Raw genomic sequence first — 17,577 nt, 5'->3', positions numbered from 1 at the left:
GCTGGGCGAGCCTATTAAAGGCCCCCTCCTCTCTGGACTGCCCAGTCAGCGCCCCTCCCCTCTCAACCCTCCCAGCCTCCCAGAGCTCGCAGCCCCTGGCCTCCAGGGGCCACCGAAGAACTCGGTCCCGCCTCCAGAGCCGAGAGCCATTTGGCGGGGAGGGAGTGGGGAGTGGCGTTTAGCTGAGGCGGAGGCATGGGCTGGCCAGGGAAACCAGTGCTGGTGTCTCGATTCGCATTTTGCCCTAGGTTATATCCCGTGCCAGTAACATCAGTTACTTCTGTCCTGGTGGACATCTGTGCATCCTCCAATTTTAGCCTTTATAAACCTCAAGGCAGCTGGGTTTAGGAATTAAGAATGAAGACACCACTGACCTCTCTCCCAGACCCACCTCATCCCTTCTGCTGCAAAGTCCCTGCTGTTTCTTAATTACAGAGTACCCTGAAAGACCCAGAATCCCCTTACCCACTACACACACCCCTATAAATATCCTATTGTCAGAAGAGCAACTTCCAAGAAACAAGGAGAGCCCGTGTGGAACCCAGAGCTTCCCAGGCCCAAGGTCTGCCCTGGGGGCAGTGATGTGCTGAATAGCTAGTACAGACCACTAAATGTTCAGGTAATTTTCTAGTCAGCTGTTAAACATGGTCATTATTAATAAAATACATAAACTTGCAATTAAATAATTTATATTTTAAAGCAAAGTTGATAAATACCCGAAACCCATCACTTCCTAGTTATTTGATTATTGTCTATGGTCTTGAGCCAACCCTCCCCTAACATTTCACAGCTCCCAGAAAAGATAGCAGAGGGAGGTGGAAATAAATGGAGACACTAAATGGCCAGCTATTCTACATCTCCCCATTCAGGAACATCACACTTGAAATTCATACTGTTGTGTAGCAAATGCTTTCAATCAAAATTGAAGAGGAGAGATTGAGGTCTTGGTAAACATTAATTAGCACCCCTGTTTGCAGAGAGGATATAGAGAGCAGTTGCTGGGGCTGCAGGGACAAGAGAAAAGGTGTCTTCCTGCCAGGGAAGGGCTCAGGATTTGATGGACAGTAGAAAAACCAGGCAGTGCATCCTCCATAAGATTGTCCCATTTGATCCTTGACCAAGTGATAGGGCACTGGAGTGGGAAGTCAAGTATGTAACAGGTTGAGAATACACAACAGTGCCATAAATTCCCATCGAGTTTGTAGAAGACCATTAATGGCTCAAGAGCCCAAGTTTCTCCTTTCCTCTCTTGTAGAATTCACTTAATTCTCTGACAAGAAAGGAAAGGAGAGGAAGGAGACTTTTCTAGTCTCTCCTGATGCCTAGAAAATCTTTCAAGAACCTAATGGGGGAAACAGAAGAGGGGATGTGCAATGATTTTAAGCAAAAGAGGGGCAGATTGGAAGAATTTGGGAGTTGTTTTTTTTTTTTTTTTAAAGAAGTGTCTGCTCAAGTAGACCACTCTAGTAACTGAAGAAAAGAGAAAGCTGGGTCTAGTCCATTAATGAAGTGTACTTTCTGTCCATTATCTTCTCCCCATAAGGATTCACTCTTGGAAGAACCCCTTGGGCCTTGGAACAGGAAGACAGTACAGATGTACTGAACTCTACTAGGGCCCCTCCTTAATTGAGGCAGGAAGAATTGAAATTCATGATGTGAATGAGTAAGAGTTGGGTGTTTATACTTTGTAAACGAAAAGGAGAGTACACATATGGGAGGATTGTGTGTGAGAGAGAGGGAGTTCTAGTTTATAAAGGCCCTGTGTGTTTGAGTATTCAAAGAAGGACTGTAATTAAAGAACAACTCAAACAACCAAGAGCAATCATAAGTCACTTACTAAGGGCAAGCAATTGTTTCCTACACCCAGCAGTTTTAATGGCAGGTTACAAATTTTCCAAACACATTTTACTTTCACTCTGATGAATGGATTCAGGGAAGGCCTCCAGGGTGTCAATCAAGATCGCAGGTCCAGGAAGAGGAAGCCCCATCTCCATCCAAGTACTTTGGTCTCACTGCCCCTGTCACAGCCCAACTAATCTCATCCCTGAACACAAAGACTGACCACCTGGACTTACTCAAAGGCTGCAGCATGTATTGCACACTTACTGTGTGCTAAACATTGCACCAAGAGTTTTGTGCTCATTGTCTTATTTCACACTTGTCTTTCCCCTTGGGAACCTGTAGTTCCATCCAATTACTTTTACCAGAGATTCCTAGCCAGGAATTAGGATGGAAAGATATGCTGCTATAATGTACAGAAAGCCATCAAGTCAAAGAATTCACTCACGATCCTCACTCCCATTTCCAATTACTGCTCTGATTCTTGGACTCTGGATATCCTTATCAAAAGAGAAAGAATCACAGCTTGGAAGGCTGAAACAGGAGGATCATGAGTTCAAAGCCAACCTCAGCAATGGTGAGGTACTAAGTAACTCAGTGAGACCCTGTCTCTAAATAAAATACAAAATAGGGCTGGGGATGTGGCTCAATGGTCAAGTGGCCCTGCTGAGTTCAATCCCCAATATCCACCCACCCCCTAAAAAAGAGAAGGGATCATCCTAGGTTGGAGGTCTTTAGTCAGAGAACAGTTTCTGAATCCTCTGCCTCAGTAACACCTAAGACCATTCCAGATCAGGAAGATGCCATGCTTTATTTAGTCCCTAGAATTTACCTTTATCTAAAACCATTTTTTGCTTGGATTTTTACTTTTTCATTGACTGACGCCCCCGCCCCCAGTCCCTGCTAGAATAAAAGGGGGATTCTGTCTCAGTTATTCCTCTATTATACAGGGCCTGACCCAGTGCTGGGCACACAAGGGACTCCTATGAATATTGAATGAATAAATCAACCCACTTCTGTTTCGTAGCTTGGTCACTCACAGTTTATAAAATCTTGGGCGAAATATTTCATCTCTAAAATGAATAAGGCTATCTCATGGAATTGAGGGCCTAACACACTACTCCCATAACAATTTATTTCCTACACCTCTCTGACAGAAACCTTAGCCTAGCACCTACACCCGAAGCCCAGAAACCTCATTTCAGAACTGAGGCATCTGAGGTCCAGAGAGATAAAATGACTTGTCTAAGGCAATTCAGTCAGCTCTTTACTCATTTCATGAACTCTTTTCTCTTTATTCTTTGCCTGAACTTGATCCTAACTAAGTTAACTATCTTGGTGGCTTCATGCTGCTATTTCTAGATGCATATCTCTATGTAAGACATTTCTCTTGCACAGGAGGCCCTCTCAACCTTGTCTATGTCTGTCTGTAGATAACACTTGATTGAACTCATACAGTTCTGGTTGTTCCTTCTTTTCTCATTTCCTTTTGACTTGTATGTATTCCATTTCCAATATGGGCATGTTCACTTTAAACTTGCTTGCCCTTTGCTAATAATTTAATATTGAACCCTTTCCCTTAAGCTCAGCTACAGCCACTCTGGCCAGGAAACTCATCAAAAGTAGGTCTCCATCCCCTTTTATGTTGGTTTTCATGACTGTTCTCAAAACAGGTATTGAGTACTCAGCTGATCTTGTTAGGTTCAAGAGGTTCCAGGCAGAAGATCAACCCCCAAAGGCACAGAGGCCAGAGGGAGGGTGATTTTACTTCTTTCAAATCCTGATGATTCACCATTATTGAAGCCAAATGCCCTCTGCCAATCTGTAACATCAGCATTCAGGAGGATCTCCCAAATGAAAGAAAAAAAATCAAGGAGAAAGAAGTAGGGGTTAGTTACAGGGGCAGGCATTATAATCTAGGCAAGATTATAATGGAAGGGAAAGTGGTTGGAAGAAGTCTCCCAACTCCTCACATCAGATATTATAAATCATTAACTTACCATGTTGGGATTTAAATCAGGTTTTATACAGCAACATGAAAACAAGTTTATGAATTTATCAATTTTTTGCTTTATGTTTTCTTTATCATTATATGTGAAATATCCCAAAAAGTCCTAGATATGTTTCATCCACTCTTTCTTTATCATTATATGTGAAATATCCCAAAAAGTCCTAGATATGTTTCATCCACTCTTTATGGAACCGATGCTACAGAGATGGTCAAAGCAGACAACACCTAGCAGACACAGGCCTTGGGGAGCCTCTTGGAATGCTTAGCAAATGTTAACCTACAGAGCCGCCATCATCCACTGGCAACCACAACTGCTGGAGCCCTTAGACAATCTTTTTCTAGATGTGGAGACAGTTGAAGCATCTGGAGATTCATCTAAGCACCTATGAATTATAGTCCTGGGCCTGAGTCCATTCTTCATTTCTCAGAGGAAATATTTAACTCTGTTTTTTCCCCTTTAGCCTCCCACTCTGTTTTTCCCCCACTCTGGGGCTAGAATGCAGGTAGAAGTCTCTCTGATATTTAACTTCTGTGCTTATTCCCTTGAACACTAGAGGGTCAGAACAAAGGGTCCTTATTTGACTTTGGCAAACTCAATAAATAATTCCAAGCTATCTCCTCCTTCCACCCTCAATCCCCCTTATACAGTTTTAAATAATAGCCCCTACTCTCATATCTCAGATTCCCCAATTTAGTCATTTATTTTATAACTTTTCACAAACACACCCTTCAGGGCTCTTGGCCATTCAGTATATATATGCACCTTTGACCTTAGTGCTAATTGAGGGTGAATGCCTAGAACTGAGATAACATTAATGCTAAATCCTCCACTCCTATCTAAGGATTTAGAAAACCACTAGTTTTTTTTCTGCCAAACAAACGTCTATATTCTCTACTCATCTCAAATGCCCCTTTCCCCTTCCTCATCAGCATCCTAATAATACTTTCAAGATCAAACTTGACCTTGAGCCTCAGGTTCCACTCTAGACAATGATAAAGGTTCACTTCTAGATTCCTCCACATTAGATGAGGCTCCAAGACAAAATTCATCATTCCCCCTAAGTATCCATTCTTCTTCCTAATAAGCACTTGACACATACATATTATATGATTTATTAATGAAATCATTTATCCTCTCACTTTGTCCTCACAAATACACTTGGGGAGAGGAATAGTGGGACAGGAACTCACATCTCCACTTTGACCAAGAAAACCTAAGGCCCAGGCTGGGGTTGTGGCTCAGTGGTAGAGTACTTGCCTAGCACATATGAGGCACTGGATTCAATCCTAAGCACTACATAAAAATAAAAATAAAATAAAGGTATCTTGTCCATCTACAACTAAAACAAAAAGAAAGAAAAAAAACCTAAGGCCCAAAGAGTTTGAATGACTGAAAAGAAATCAGTTTGATTGTAAGAAGCAGGATTCAAACTGAAAATCTCAACTGGTATTAAGTTCCAGCCCTGGAGATTTCACAGACCTCAGCTGCCTTTCTTCTGGCATGGACCACCTTCATTTGCTCATCCTCGCTCACCTATCCATGCCATGACATCCTCCCAGCCATACAGTGCTCTTCCCAGTCTTCTCCATATTCCCTTCTCATCCTCCTTGAACACATAATCCAGAGCTAACTTTAGGGCTGGGGTTGTGGTTCAGTGGTAAAGCGCTTGTCTTGCACATGTGAGGCACTGGGTGTGATCCTCAGCACCTCAGAAATAAATAAAGGTAAAAAAATAAATAAAATAAAGGTACTGTGTCCATATACAACTAAAAATATGTATATAAAAATTCTTTTTTTAAAAAAAAGAGTTAATTTTAATGTGATTTATAAGAATCCAGGGAATTGCCTTTAAGCTGTGCTTTCTTTGGATCAACAATTAACATGATGGTCCTAAGTGACTTGGTCTACTGCGAATTCATGAAGAAAACTCATAATAAAGGGACAGTATTTAATGGGTATTATAAGAGCATATTTTTCTATTGTATTCATTTTCACTTCTATTGTATTGTATACTGTGACACTTAAGGGGACCCAACTCACTGAGATCAGCATGGATCACCTGGGCTCCAAAGCAAAGATTCTTAAATCATTTGGGGATCTTGGAGAATGCCATAAACACTGTGGAACTTCATGCCTGAAGAAACATCCAGATACATACACACAAAAAATTTTTTCCATAACTTTGGAAGATTTGTAGCTTCTCAGAAACCCATTCTTCTAGAAGTTTAGCCAGACCTGCCTGTGTCCAAAGAGGAGGAAAAGTCTCCTCTCCCACAGAGGGCAAGTTATTAGTACTTGAAAATCAGAAAAGCTGTTCCAGACCCAAGTTCTTATATGATGGAGAGATTAGGAGAAGCAAATAGCCTAGCTCAATGCCCAAACTGCAGGACAGCAAGCCAGGACCCAGCCTCAACTCTAATTTGATGTTGTTTTATTTGGGGGTGTTAGCTAAACAACCCAGCCTCCTGGGATTTTGAAGTCCTGATTCATGAAAGAGGAAGAATGTTCTTATTATCACGAGTAACAACATATTGAGCTCAGAGTGAATAGCATTGTTTGGGACTCTTGTAATTAGAAAGTATAATGCAGTTTCCAGTTTAATCTGGAGTTTGCAATTTATTTGATTTGTTCTGCCAAGAAAAAAAAAAATAAGGTGAGTTGCAGGTTCTTGCTCTCTTCATTCAGGTAAAATTAGCAGGTAGGAATGTTGCCTGTGCAAACCCATAGTGAGCAAGCCCTTTCTGTACCTAGCTCCTACATTCAAATCTACCCAACATGCCCTCCTGACCTCCACACTCCACACCCCATGCTTGGCCCCATCACCACCATGTTTTCTAGTTCTTCTCGTTGTTCTAGTTCTTCTCAAGCATCTTCACTCTCTTTTCTCAAAATTTCTGCCAGCATCTCGTTTACACTAAGGTGAAAATAACTGATAACAGCTCTAAAATTTTTCCCATTCATATATATTTAGACCTTAAAAGCTTCCAAGTCTTTTTCAAAGTTCTGATGGTAGGATTCCAGACAGCAGTCAAGCAAGAACAGTCTTTAAAAGGGGAGGAGGCAGAAAGGGGGTGGTAAAAAGACCTTTCTAGGCAAGATGGCCATTAACAGTTATACAGGTTGTGCACAGCACAGCACTAAGGGGCATATTCTCATCTACAAGGACCCCCGGAAATAAAACACATAAACAGCAACTGATTCCATCTACTAACCCTGATCTCATTCATCTGGTGCTTTTTTTTTTAACCCAACAAGACCATGATGGACGGGCTTTCACTTAGTGAGCTACTGCCCTCATTTTTTTGCCTACTGTCTCATTTAGAAATGTTGGATTGAACACTTTTCCTCTCTAACCCTCTCTTTTACTAACCTAGTCAATGCTCATTGCTTCACTTAAGTGTTCATGCCTCTCTGGAAGTGGGGAAGCAAGCAGGCATGAGAATGAACTTCATGGATGGCTGAGGTGAGATCATGAATCCAAAGTGGCAGATAAAATTTACAACTGAGCACCAATAACCCAATGTGCATAAGTCTTATAGATGTGAGTTCTCTCTAATCCTCAAGGACATTGGAAATTAAAGGGGCAACAACTCTGCAATAAAGAAGAACGTAAAATGTAACACATATACACAATGGAGTTCTACTCAGCCATAAATAAGAATGAAATTATGTCATTAGCTGGTAAATGGATGGAACTTGATGGAGAACATCACACTAAATGAAATAAATCATACTCCAAAAGTCAAGGGTCAACTGTCTTCTGTCCTATATGAAAGAGAGAGAGAAAAGAATAAATTAGAAGGAGATCGCCAGAGGAAAAAGACCAAGAGGGGTAAGAGGGAGGGAGGAGGGGAGTGCTGGGGAGTGATATTGGCCAAATTATATTGTTATGTTGTGTGCACATACAGATACATAACAACAAATCTCATCATTATGTACAACTGCAATACACAATTAAAAATGTGGGGGAGAAAGGATCTCATGAAAATAGAAGAGACCAATGGAGTAGAGTAATTGATTGAGAGGGGAGGAAGGAGGGGAAGGCATGGGGAAGTATTGCAGAACAATGTCTAACAAATTACACTATATCCATGTCCAAATATACCACAGTGCAAATGAATCCTGTTTTATGTATAATTACAATGTACTAATTAAAATAATATAATAGAAGAGAATAGAATAGAGCAAGCAGAACAGGGGGAGAGAAGAGGGGAGGAAACAGGAAGGTCCTGGAGAATAAGATTGATCAAGTTATATTATGTACATGTACAATGGCACATATAATTCCACTATTATGTATAATTAAAATGCATTGATTTTTTAAAAATATAATATATAATATAAAACTAGCATTTGCACCAGGCTGATCATGGAAGAAGAGCTGCTCTGACTGTGCTGCCTGCAGGTCACCCTCTCTCTGCATGTGAATCCCAGAGCAGAGACCTAGGTAGTCAGAATATCCTGCTGCTTTCCTACCTTGGGTTCCCCCATGTACTGCTGAAGTCAGATGTCATCTCCTTCTATGAACGTTCTGACATTCTGCCTTCCCTCACTTCCTCCTCCCTGTCCCTCCATGCAGCCACTTTTGTCCCTGTGGAGAGCCAAATGGTGACAGGATATAGTAATGTCACTTCTTAGCCAATCTGGCAGGAGCATCCCAATAATTTGTCCAATGCTTCCAAACTGTGGTTGGTGAGGATCCAAAAGTCAAGTCACTCTGAAGAAAGATTCCTCCTTTCTTCCCCTTTTCTCCCTGAACTAATCAGGAATCTCTTCCTTCATCATATCAGGACATCCCATCCTGATATTTTAAATCTGCCAGTAGACAAACTAGAGGACACATGTAGATCACAGAACCCATCTGGGTAAAAGTCAATGTATTCCATAAGGGAAGGGTAAGGGTACCTACTGCATCTGGAAGGAGTCCAGATGTGAGGAGACAGGGAACAGAAAGGATGGTGATTGGATGAGCAGATGTCACCTCTGTTCTTAAAAATGTGAAAAGAGGTAAGAGGAATAGGGAAAACTGAAAACATGGGTAGAATTTTCAAAAGAAGATCTAATTGCTCTTCAACTATTCTCGTGTCCACATTTGATTCCCAAATATGTACCTCTAGCCCCCATCACTGCCTGAGTTTCATTCCATGTACCTGTGTCCACCTAGACATCCTAGATGGTCCTTAAGAAACCTAAAACCAAACTTTTTTCCTCCCCCTATGCACACATGCAAAACAACACACAGGCATGATACATCACTTCCCCTCTCCATGAGGCCAATGGCATCTCTCTTCACCTCATCCCTCATCTCTCTTCCTTGACCCTCTGAATCCATCACCTTTACTAACTCAAAGGGACTCCCAAATCCTCCCATCTTCATTGCTATCACCAAGCCCAGCCTAGCACTACCTCCTGCAACCTATCCTAACAAGTCTCCATTCAAACTCTGCCTTCCTGAAATTTGTTTTCCACATCATTGCTAGGGTGATTTCATAAAGGACAAACACAGTCATGTCCCTTCCCTGCTTAAAAATCTTGATTGTATCGCATTGACATCTGGAAAGAAGTTCATAGACCCCAACACAATGAATATACCCTTTTGCACGCCGGCCCCAACTGGCTTTTCCAGCTTGGTCACCTGCCACTCCTCTGCTGTCCCTTCCACCGGCAGATCTGCAAGACTCGTTGAATTCCTTCTTGTTCTCAGACATGTCAGGCCCCTTTCATGTCTCTGTTTTCTTGAACCTGCGCATGTGTCCACCTTCGTGAATTTTCTCCCTCCAGTGCCTAGCAAACTCCTACTCATTCATTAAAGTCCAACAAAAATACCACTTGAATGAAATCTTTCCCAACCAGCCATCTGCCTGTCAAATCACAGCCATCACTACTCTCTCTGGGCACTCATAACTTATTAACTAGTTCCAACAACAATCCACATACCAGGCTTCTGCATACAGCTTTATTCTTGTACTTGTGACCTTAGATGATAGTTAGCTATTTCACTTTCTCTTTCACCAGACGACAAGGTACCTTGATGAAAGAGTTGATCAGAATACAGGAATTATCTTTTGCATTTCTTTACCCCTGGTGCGTGGGACCATTTCTGGCACATAGTAGGTTTATGTAATGACTAAAAGTGAAGATGCAAGAGATAGGGAACTGAGAAAGGAAGGCAAGAAAAAAATTAGAGAAGAAAATTGAATTAGGTTCAAGAAAACAATGGACAGGTGGGAGTCAAAAAGATGGGAGAAGGACAAGAAAAACGAGAAAGAGGAAAGTAGAAAGGTGTACATAACCTCATCTATCACCACCAAAATGTGTGTGTGTGTGTAGTTGAATAGGTAGTTTTATGTATCCTCACACATACATAAGGCAAAGAATCAAAACGTGCCTTCAATATTTGAAGCTTCAATACTAATGAAAATGCTTTCCTAGGCAAGCACACCAGGCCACGTCCGTCCCTCCTCCTTCCTTCCTCTCCTGCCACTTGGCCCCTCTCTTCCTAAGTTCTGATGTATTCTTTCTCCATCACTTTGTGAGGCAATTAGAAAACAGCTTCACATTTCTTAGATAAGTTTACATAAGGTGAAACCCTCCTATGCAAGTCACTAAACAGGATTAAATTCTAAACATTTGAATTCTTCCATAATGGAAGGTTCTTTTGCTGAAGAAAATTAAACACTAAAAGAAAAAAAGTCAGAATGAAGATAACATGATCTATGGGCTAATGAGGAAGCTGAAATACATCAGCATATCCCACTGCACTACGGAGACCCAGATTCTGCTATTAGCCCTGCCTCCAGACAGTTCTGGTCCTTGGTCATGTCATTCTTAGATCCCACTCTTCAGGATACAGTGGAATTAGACATGATGTCAAGAAAACCCTGCACTGAGAACCCCATTCTATCCCTGAATTTCATGCCAGCCAGCTGTGTGATTCTGTTTAAATGATATCCTCACAGGTCTCAATTCCACATCTGTAAAGTGAAGGGTCTCAAAGAGGCATCTCTTAGCTCCCATCCCCTTCTAATATCTGTGTTCTTTTTTAAAATTCTCTAATACCAACAAGCAGGATGAAACTCCAGGTAGAGTGGACTGCCAGGAAGACTGTTCTGAAAAAAAAAAAAAAAAGAAAGAACCCCTATGATCTAAAGAAGTGAGATCAATGGACAGTTGAACAATTTGCACTAAGTATAGATGCCTAAATGCAAAAATAAAAAATTAGGTTTCTTAGCCAGAACCAAAAATAATCCTCCATTCCTCCAGAATACATTAAAATTAAAATAAATGGGACCTTTCAAGTCTAACAATATCATCTCCCACTCAATCCAAGAATCTTCTTTTTGAACACCGCTGCAGCTGTTCCCTGTCATTGCTTGATTACTTCCAAGACAGAGGTGCAAGCAGGGGTAGGTAATACAATTACTGAGGAAAACTGGTATGTGTCCCTGGCCTCCCGCATGCTAGGCTCACAGAATTTGAAATTCTACTCTTAGTTGTCTATTTCTGTTGGTTCTCCTTCCTTGGGTCTCTCAAAATTCAAACATTCCTAGTAGGTAGTACTTACAATCAAACTATTCTGTTCATGAGAGCAGAAAGTTAGATTTAAAGAGCCTTGAGCAGCTCTAAAAGAAGGGAGCTTTTAAGGATGAGAGGAAAGGCAACAAGATTAACTCCAGGTATATGTGATGATGATGTTGCTGGTGATGGTGGTAGTAGTGGTGATGATGGTGATGGTGGCGGTAATGATGGTGGTGGTGATGTGGTAGTAGTGGTGATGTTAAGGTGGTGGTGGTGATAATGATGATGGTGGTGACGTGGTAGTAGTGGTGATGATTATGGTGGTGGTGGTGGCGGTGGTGATAATGATGGTGGTGGTGACATGGTAGTGGTTGTGATGATTATAGTGGTATGGTGATTATGCTGATGGTGGTGGGGGTGGTGATAATAATGATGGTGGTGGTGATATTGATGATTAGAAAACAACATCTATCTATGCTTTCATTGCCAATAATTCTTCTTAGCACTTCACATTCTAATTCATTGTAAATACTTTTATAAAACTGCGTAGTTTTTACAGCAAGTCCCTTGACCTTGAGTAAACACTTTCCATCCTTAAGATTTCAGCTTCTTTCCTTCATCTCTCTTTTCTTTCCTTCTAAAACAGGATAAATAAGTGCAATTTTGTAAGTTGGTTGGAATAGCTATACATATATGTGTGTGTTTGTGTGTGCAGGTGGTTAAGTGGAGATAGATAGAAAAATAGATAGATAGATAGATAGATAGACAGATAGATCTCCACTTAACCACTTTTACATAGAACCAGAAATGATTCAGCAGTTAATGAGACCCATTGTTCAAGGAGATTTTCAACATCTCATAGCAGCTATAAAAGGAAAATGTGACAAGGTTCCCATCTAGTGGTTAAAGTCGTTAGTGAATTGGGAAAATCACTGCTCCTACCAATGATTAACCAGGTATACAGAAACAAAGTCCTTCTTACGAAGGAGCAGATCCCAGCTGCTGCTGGAGATGTCTCAATTTGGCCAGCTTTCCTAGTCTGCCTGATAATTTGAATTGAGAGGCACTGACCTGATAAAGACTGGAAATCAAAGTGAAGAAACGGATAGTAGGACAGAGTGCAAGTTATTTTAAATAACTCAGCTTTTTATTTGTACATTTTTTTTCACACTGGGGTGTTTAACCCCTGAGCCACATCCCCAACCCTTTTTATTTCTTATTTTGAGACAGGTTCTCATTATGTTGCTTAGGGCCTTTCTGAGTTGATGAAGCCGACTTTGAATTTGTGATCCTCCTGCCTCACCTCCCAAGTGGCTGGAATTACAGGTGTGCATTACCACACCCAGCTTATTTGTACAATTTTGAAGGACTGTATTCTTAGTCTTCAATGATGCTATAGAGAAGGCTACTTTTTGAGAAAGTTGCTGAGGTAAGGAAGGGGAAAGGAGGAGAAATACCAAATTCCAATAGTGCCATCTTCTGGCCATATGTAGTAAGGCACACATGACCTTTGCTCTCAAATGTGGTCATTTTTACTGCATATAACACCCAAATGTGCAAGTAACTCTTACTGGCCAGTTACAGTAATAATCACAGATTATAATCACAGCAGTGTTCTACATGGAATCCTAGGCAGAATTCAGACCGTAACTTGAGCAGGGACCACCACATGCAAATTTGAGTATGCAATACTTGACAGTCACCAAAAATACAAGTGACACGAACAAAAGGGTTGTTTGTGCCTGTGGTTCTCAGTATATTAAAATCAAAAGTCTTGTTAGCAAGCAAGTCAATGTCAATATTGCAGTAAATTCTATACCAGATTTGCTTCTCAGTGATACAGATAACAGAATTGGAGGTGTGCCCATTGAGGATACTTGTACAAACAGCAGCCAAATGAAGGTTTAAAAAAAAAATGAATCGGTAGCTGGCATCTTGCAGGGGTTTGCACTGAAAATGGCCTAAGGATATGAATTAATGGGATGATATTGGAAAAATTATATCGTTATATTGTGTGCATGTACAAATATGTAACAATAAATCCCACCTTTATGTATAACAATAATGCACCTAATTTTAAAATGGTGGGAAAAATATGAATTATTGTTTTTCCAAATATTCATGAAGTTCCAGAAGATAGAATGTTTAGAACTAAGAAAGAATCTAGTAACTAAGATGCACTGGAGAGTTTGCATACACACAGGTGGTTATAACAAAAACTTGCATGCCAAACACAATACAAGATAAATGTCAACACAAAGGTGATGTCCAAAATCAGACTTTGCCTGTCCAGGGTATATGATATCTTAATAAGACCAAGAAATCCTTTTTCTATTGTAGTCAATGCAGAGCTTTGGTCATGGCAAAACAGCAAAAATTATACAAAATGGACATAAATCATGACACAAAAGCATATGACTTTGTTTAGAAAGAGTTCTGTTTATATTTCAGTGCTATAACAGACTTCTGAGAGAAGTTATCTATTTCCTTCCTTGAGACCTTTAAAAAATGGACAGTGAAAGAGATTGCCCCAATGAATTTCTAGGGTCCAGGTCTATAATACTGTGATTTAATCCTTGGTTTTACTCAAAGAACACTAATTCTGTGTAGGATATTCTCTCCAGAAAAAAGAATCATCTGTTTAATTAGCAATGGTTAAACAACCTATCACTCACTAGCTAGGTGATTCTAAATAAGTTACCTAACCTCTCTAAACCTAATTATTTACCTGCAAGATGCTTTTTTCAAAGAATTTCATCATAATTAATGAGAAACATTTGTGATCTATGTAGCATGATGGCCAGTCCACAGCAAGTACTCAAAAGATGGAAATTATTACTGATGAGTAAATGAAAATTAAATTAAATTAAAATATCTAGTCCACAATTAGCATTCAGTACTAATGTAGAGGTAAGAATTGCAAAGGATACTTTAAAGCGAAACAGTTTCTTTATCCTTACATGGGTGGTGCCACAGCATTTTAGAAAAAAAAAAAAAAACATTTGTTACATGACTTCAGGTAAATTGCTGAAACCCTGCTTTTCTCCTTCTTATCTGTATAATGCAAGTAGAAATGAATTAGATAACCAATTATGTTGCCTCCTTAGAGTTTTTAATTCTAGAGAATACCAGAATTTAGTACATACTAAAAATGTATGCACTATATAAAACTCCAGCTATGAACTAAGAAATAATCAGTTAGCAATGGTATACATTTATTAAAAGCTTAAAATTCATAATGGATCTACAGTACAAGCATCACAAACATAAAAGTTATTTAATTATTTAAGTATTAATCAAAGAACAAATAACTACTAGATAATAAATTCAAAATGAAACGAAGATATTTTATTTCTTATATGGATTCTGTTTTGTATTCAGAACAAGAAATTATTTGAGTTTCTTATTCTATGACAATCACACATACTGAGTCTAAATAATCTCATATTCCAAATTTGAGGAATACAAAGTAATGCTGTTTTACCTTGATGATTCAACAAACTTTTTTGAGCCAGCCAAATAGCAAATATTTTATGCTTACTCAGCTCTACCCTTATAGCTAAAAGCAACCAAAGAATCAATGAATGACTCCACATTCCAATAATTTTTCTTTACATACAGTGAAATTTGAGTTTCATACCATTTTAAAGTATCATTAAATACTAATATTCTTTCTATTTTTTTTAAATTTACCACTTTAAAATGTAAAAACCATTTTTCACTTGTGGACTATACAAAAACAGGCAGTTTGTGCAGAATTTAGCCCAACCCTTTTGCCAACCCTTGCTGTAGTTATATTTTATAAAAGAGAGTGGTAATGTAGGAAATCCGGAATGCCCAATTGGGGTTTTCGTTAGTCAATGTGTTGGTGTTTATTTTGCTGTATGAGCTTCATCTGCCACTCTCCTGAGGGCTTCCACACTACAAACCACCCACTTTCTCCCTGACCCTGCAGCAAGGTCTGGGGTTAAGCATAGCTAAGGTAAGCCTGACACCTTGTGGTTACATTGCAAATGGCAGACACCAACCTGGAAGTTACCAGCATGACAAGTTTTGGGAAAGGATAAATCTAGGGAGGGAGAGTCCTGCAGGTTCATGGGACACTATGTGGTAATGTGGTGGTAGTGATAGTGGTAGTTGATTGTGGGTAGTTGTTGACTAAAAGAAGCAAAATCAACCCTAAAGTTCATTATCTGTCTTCTCCCTCCAAACACAATTTCCAAATGGGGCATTTCTATCTAAAATTTAAAATATATTAAAAAAATAAAGGACCAACAACTTCCAAAGCCTCCTTCCAACTGGAGGTTCCAAAGACACTCGAGACTTTCACTGGTATGGTTAAGTCTCCCACTTCCAACCATTACTATACATCCAGGAGGACAAATGGGAAAACTGGCCCCAAGTCTCCATTCCGCTCTTCTCTGATGCTCAAAAAAAGAGAACTTTCAAGGAGCTAATTACTGTTGGAAATAAGTTTTACTCGGAGAAATGGTGAATAAGGGATTTCAACAAAACAAAACCTGTGATCGAAATGTCACAACAGTCCTGAGGGAAAATGGATTACTCATTGTCTATGCAGGTCAGGTTGTCCCAGGGCTATCACACTGTTGTGTTGGAATGAAGTGTTTTGCTCATTTTTAAAAAATAATTGAAGAGGTGACTCTTTCCATCCCCTTGTCTCTAGGAATGTTTCCTCCAAAACACCTTAGACTCAGCTTAATCCTATCCTATAAGCTGTGCAGGGTTAGGAGATTCTGCACTACACTACACAGGATGCATAGTAGATTCACACTTTTGTCTAATTCACAGCCATTTCATTTCTTTGTGTTGATGAGAAAGCAGAGTGGGGACACTTAGGGAAGGCATATTTGGCAGGGCTTCTCCCCAGATACTATAGTCACAAAAGTATTTTTGTTGCTGTAAGGGACTATCCTTTGGAGGTAAGAAGCCTGAGAATCCATGTGTTCTGGGCTTTCACAACTACCGGAAGGGATTAGGTGGGCTAAAAGAAGCAGGAATGACCTCAACTGTCAGTATCCCCAGCATAAGCAGAGAGCTGGGTAGCCGGGGGTAGGTGACCTGGCAATAGACTTAAAGGACCAGATTTTGGGGATCCCAATTAATCCTCCATGCTGTCAACTCAGAGAAAGGACATAGAGGGGCTAAGTCCAGAGCCAGTATTTAGAGAATAGGTTTCTGAACCCAATCTAAACCTGCACAATTAGAATTGGAGAGGGACACCAATGCTGAATTTTGTTGTCTTGAGACCATATCACCCCTCTTTTCCTGGGTTCCACTCTCTTCTCCAGGAAGAAGTGATGAGACAGAATGAATCAACCTCATACTGGTACCTGACCCTATGGGCAAGGCAGTAAAAGGGGACCTGTCACTTTTCCTGAAGTCCCTCAGATAATCAGCAGGATTGTATGCCAGAAGAAAAGCTGTAGTAGTGGTTGGAGTCCTGCTTCCTTTTCTAGGGATGTGCTAACTTTCCCTCTGGGGTGATTTCACTTTGCTGCTGACTTCGCTCTGGTTAACTTCCACTGTGCTGGATATCTGCCCCAGAACCCCTGGGAACACAGCTGTAAAGATTCGTAGATAACTTAAACAGATAGGGTTCACTTAGGTTACGCAGTGGTTTTAGTGGAGGGAACTATTCAAATATGACCTTTCCACCTCTGACTTGTGCTTTACAATTAAAAAGCTCTGAAATCTTCTCCTAAGACTTCTCTTTGGACAAAGGGGGATCTCCTCCGGAGTGATTGCAGGGACCTGAACACCTTCTCTCAGGCAGATCTTCCAAGGATCTATCCTGGACACCTGGCCCCACAGGATGGAGAGGCTAGGGTCTCTCCAAGGGCTTTGCCTGAAAGGCCTGTCCAGCATTGTAGGAGTTAATGTGGGTCCCCACGTGAATGGAAGGGGAAGAAGTTGGAATTGACGCTTCTCGGGGGCGAGAGGGGCGGGTCTCGCTGACTCCTGATTGGTTTTACATTTTGTCCAATTTTTTCCCCTCCTCTCTCATTCTCTCACTCCCTCTTTTCAGCTTCCTTCTCTGACCCCAGGGGAGGGGAAACGGGAATAGTGAGAGATCAAAAATAAACCTCTTATGTCAAAGCCGGGAAGGAAGTATAAATACGAAGGGCTCAGCAGCCCACTCGGTGCTTCCCGGAGAGTGGAGGAGGCAGGAGGCGGCTGCGCGGGGCGG

Source organism: Urocitellus parryii, chromosome 4 (genome assembly GCF_045843805.1).
Source record: "Urocitellus parryii isolate mUroPar1 chromosome 4, mUroPar1.hap1, whole genome shotgun sequence".
Classification (NCBI taxonomy): domain Eukaryota; kingdom Metazoa; phylum Chordata; class Mammalia; order Rodentia; family Sciuridae; genus Urocitellus; species Urocitellus parryii.
Note: the sequence above shows the minus strand (reverse complement) of the source record.